Here is a 5,140-nt window from a genome sequence, read left to right as displayed (position 1 = left end):
AGAGAGAAGGTGCTCCCCAAGGAGAGCAACTTGGGCGAATGAAACCACTTTGAAGAGATTTATCGATTTCCTCCTTAAGCTCAAGGAGTTCATGCGGCGGCATCTTGTAGGGTCTCTTGGCTATAGGAGTGGTGCCTGGTTTCAAGTCGATGACGAATTCGACAGCTCTAGCAGGGGGAATCCCTGCGAGTTCTTCAGGAAAGACGTCTAGGAATTCACACACGACGGGAATGTTTTCAATGCCCTCAAGTGGTGCAGCGTTCAATGCGTTTAAGGCATAAAGTCTGGCCTCGGCATTACGAACCAGATGAGCATCGTAGCTAATTATTTCATCAGAAGGGTGTAGCAGATGGACGGTCTTGGTGGCGCAAACGATAGAAGCAGTATGCGCCTTTAACCAATCCATTCCCAGAATGAGATCAATGCTACAGGACTTCAGTACGATGGGAGAGACAAGGAATTCCAGTCCTTCAATTTCTACAGGGACGTCGTTGCAAATCATGGAGGTTCGACATTGGCCCGCAGGGGTGTGCACTAATAGAGAAGCGTTCATGTCTTCACTTTTAATGCCATGCATGAATGCAAAATCTTCTGACATGAATGAATGCGATGCTCCTGTATCAAATAAAACAGATGCTGGTACTGAATTTACGAGGAGTGTACCCATCACAGTAGCAGGCTGGTCTTGAGCTTCATTCAGATCAATGTGGTTGGCATGAACACGGCCATAAGACTTGGCATTGTTGTTGCGGGCCTGGTTGTTCCCACGGCCAGTTGCTGGAAGGGCCAGTTGATTCTGTCTCTGGTTGCATTCCCTAGCACGGTGCCCTGGTTGTCCGCACCTGAAGCACAACCCATTCTCGGGGGTAGGAACAGGAGCTTGGGGTGGTGGAGCTGGAAGCCTCGGCTGCCTAGTTGGAGCAGCCGGCAGACGAGGTGCAGCATAAGACTGCCTTGGGGCAGGTGCAGTTGGACGGTACATGCTGTTCGGGATCCATATCTTACGCTTCTGCGAGGGCGGGCCCGAAGATGAGCCCGTGTCACGGTTGCGCCTTTGAGAGCTCTGGTGTTCTTGCAGACCAGTCTCGACATTGATGGCCTTGTTCACCAAGGTGGCGAAATCGGCAAAGTCATGCACTAGAAGTGTGAGCTTGATGTCAGCTTGAAGGCCTTCACGGAACTTCTCCTGTCTGCGAGCATCAGTTGCAATGTCTTCTTCAGCATAGCGGGATAAGTCCAGAAACTCCCGCTGATAAGCTTCAACAGTCTTGTTGCCTTGGGTGAGGTTGCGAAACTCACGCTTCTTCCTGTCCATGATTCCCTGAGGAATGAAGCGGGCACGGAAGGCAGCCTGAAAGTCTGGCCAGGAGATGATTGTCCCAACTGGCAGAGTACGCCTATGGCTGTCCCACCATTGAGCTGCGGGTCCCTTCAGGAAGAAGGAAGCAAAAGTGACATAGCTGGCAGGGGCTACATCAGCAGACTCCATCTCATAGGTGATGTCACGGAGCCAGTCATCAGCATCCAGCGGCTGGGTTGAGCTGCGGTACACACTTGGGTTGAGGCGTATGAAATCCTGCAGAGTTGTTGTGTTTGGATGCTGGTTCATATTGGGGCGAGGAAACTGAGCCATCATGTTTTCCATGAACTGGCGATTCATCTCAAGCTGTTGGATCATACCAGCCATGTACTCAGGCGGTGGTGGGAAGTTGCCACCACGACCACGACCAGCTGGTCTAACCATCCTGCTAATATATAACAGGGGTAGTTCAGTATTGAGAAATTTGCATAGACAAGAGTCATTCATGATGAAACATGCATAATGAAAGGAGCACGACAGATACCACATAGATAGTCGGCATAACTTACAAAAGGGGTCGGACATAGAGTTCAGTACACAGAGTTCCGTACATAGACTAAGTCATCATAGGCGGCACGCAGGCTCGCGAGTGCATCTAAGACTAATGAGCAAGACTACATCAGTCCCAGGAGGTACTGTGAAGGTAGCTGTAACCTGACAGCTGGTAGTGAGGCAACGGATAGTCCTCCACGTCAGTGGCCTGGGGGCCGCGGATACTCTGGTGTAGAACCCGACGCTCAGGTGGCAGAAGAGGACCAAGTGCGGGAGAGTAGCCTCCCACCTCTGGCCATCCGACACCGTGGGGCATCACGGTCCTGGCTGGGTAGATCGCAGAACGCGGCAGCTGTCCAGACCGGACAAAGGGGTGCAACCGCGTCAGAGCCCTGTAAAGGTGCTGACGAGTGGTGTACAACTCGTGGCGAAGAGCTCTGTTAGCTCGGTCCAGCCCATCAGCATGCAGAACCAGGCGCTGATGGTGGAAAGGCTCTCGGGTGACGGTGGAGTAGGCGGCAGTGTAGTATCCCTCCGCACCAACGTCAGATGCGATAGGAATGTGCCTGAAAGGGGAAGTGTCCAATGCCTGATACTCTCCACGAAGACGTGTCAGAGCAGCATGAGCCGCATCGTGGACTGCCATCTCGATGGTCACTCCAACACCATGAGCGGTGTGCAGCACGGTAGTGGACTCATACTCCCGAGAGTAGAGGTGGACGATGGCACGGTACTGCTCCTGGTTAAAGTCCTGGTACTCCTCGTAGACGGTGTACTCAGGGTGCCAGCGATAACCCAGATAGGTCATCATATCAGCTAGCACTGCAGGTGATCCTGAGGCACCAATGGCCGCAGTGTGGCGCACGACCTGCCTCGTGGGTTCCATCTGAAAACAAAGATGTTTCAATGGAGTCAAATGACAACACGGGCACTATTCAAAATGCTATCCTACAGAATAACTATGTCTTATCCAACTTCGGGGTGAACGTGGTAACGGGATCCTAATGTTAGAGTTAGTAAATTCGTTTAACCCGAGTAGAAAAGAGTTCAGAGTCCCAGAGCAAAGGTCGAGGAGTAAAAGATCCTAGTACCACCCGATGGCGACGTGGGCCCGTAAGGCACACAGCCAAGTTAGTAAAAGTTTTTGTAATGTCTAGACTCGACTTCGGCCAAGGAGTGTGGAAGGGGGATTCCTACAGGCAGTCGGCTCTGATACCAACTTGTGACGCCCCCGATTCAATCGTACACTAATCATGCACGCAAATGTGTACGATCAAGATCAGGGACTCACGGGAAGATATCACAACACAACTCTACAAATAAAATAAGTCATACAAGCATCATAATACAAGCCAGGGGCCTCGAGGGCTCGAATACAAGTGCTCGATCATAGACGAGTCAGCGGAAGCAACAATATCTGAGTACAGACATAAGTTAAACAAGTTGCCTTAAGAAGGCTAGCACAAACTGGGATACAGATCGAAAGAGGCGCAGGCCTCCTGCCTGGGATCCTCCTAAACTACTCCAGGTCGTCGTCAGCGGGCAGCACGTAGTAGTAGGCACCTCCGGTGTAGTAGGGGTCGTCGTCGACGGTGGCGTCTGGCTCCTGGACTCCAGCATCTGGTTGCGACAACCAGGAAGAAGGAAAGGGGAAAAAGGGGGGAGAAAGCAACCGTGAGTACTCATCCAAAGTACTCGCAAGCAAGGAACTACACTACATATGCATGGGTATATGTGTAAGGAGGCCATATCAGTGGACTGAACTGCAGAATGCCAGAATAAGAGGGGGATAACTAATCCTGTCGAAGACTACGCTTCTGGTCACCTTCGTCTTGCATCAAGTATAAGAGAGTAGATTGAAGTCCTCCAAGTAGCATCTCCAAGTAACATCTCATAGCATAATCCTACCCGGCGATCCCCTCCTCATATCCCTGAGGTAGAGCGACCACCGGTTGTATCTGGCACTTGGAAGGGTGTGTTTTATTAAGTATCCGGTTCTAGTTGTCATAAGGTCAAGGTACAACTCCAAGTCGTCCTGTTACCGAAGATCACGGCTATTCGAATAGATTAAACTTCCCTGCAGGGGTGCACCACATAGCCCAACACGCTTGATCCCATTTGGCCGGACACACTTTCCTGGGTCATGCCCGGCCTCGGAAGATCAACACGTCGCAGCCCCACCTAGGCAAAACAGAGAGGCCAGCACGCCGGTCTAAACCTAAGCGCGCAGGGGTCTGGGCCCATCGCCCTGAGCACACCTGCACGTTGCGAGGGCGGCCGGAAGCAGACCTAGCCTAGTAGGCGTTCCAGTCCAATCCGGCGCGCGCCGCTCCGTCGCTGACGTCTGAAGTGCTTCGGCTGATACCACGACGTCGGGATACCCATAACTACTCCCGCGTAGATGGTTAGTGCGTATAGGCTCGTAGCCGACTCAGATCAAATACCAAGATCTCGTTAAGCGTGTTAAGTATCCGCGAACGCCGAACAGGGCCAGGCCCACCTGTCTCCTAGGTGGTCTCAACCTGCCCTGTCGCTCCGCCACAAAGATCCACACAGAGGGCCGTCGGGACAAAGGTCCTTTCAGCCCCCAATCCGTGAATCACTCGCGGGTACTCTTCGAGCTGACCCGACTTTAGTCACCATCTGTATAGTATGTATGTATGTATAGTATATACCCGTGATCACCTCCCGAGTGATCACGGCCCAATAGTATAGCAAGGCAGACTGACAAGAATGTAGGGCCAATGATGATAAACTAGCATCCTATACTAAGCATTTAGGATTGCAGGTAAGGTATCAACAGGTGTAGCAACAATGTCAGGCTATGCATCAGAATAGGATCAACAGAAAGCAGTAACATGCTACACTACTCTAATGCAAGCAGTATAGAGAAGAATAGGCGATATCTGGTGATCAAGGGGGGGGGGCTTGCCTGGTTGCTCTAGCAAGAGAGAGGGGTCGTCAACTCCGTAGTCGAATTGGGCAGCAGCAGCGTCGGTCTCGTAGTCTACCGGAGAGAAGAGGGGGAAGAAACAATGAATAGCAAGTAAACAGATGCATATCGATGCATGACATGTCAAGAAGCGATGCTAGGCGTGCCCTAACGTGGTATGAGGTGGTACTGGTTAAGGGGGAATCATCCGGGAAAGTATTCCCGGTGTTTCGTGTTTTCGGGCAGACGAGCCGGAGGGGGAAAGTTGCGGGTTCGATAGGTTAGGGGGGTGTGGCGGACGAACGGACTGCGTATCCGGAATCGTCTCGTCGTTCTGAGCAACTTTCATGTTGAAA

Source organism: Triticum aestivum, chromosome 6B, assembly GCF_018294505.1.
Source record: "Triticum aestivum cultivar Chinese Spring chromosome 6B, IWGSC CS RefSeq v2.1, whole genome shotgun sequence".
NCBI classification, from domain to species: Eukaryota; Viridiplantae; Streptophyta; class Magnoliopsida; order Poales; family Poaceae; genus Triticum; species Triticum aestivum.
The sequence above is the reverse complement of the archived record's forward strand: the minus strand, read 5'-3'. Positions refer to the sequence as shown.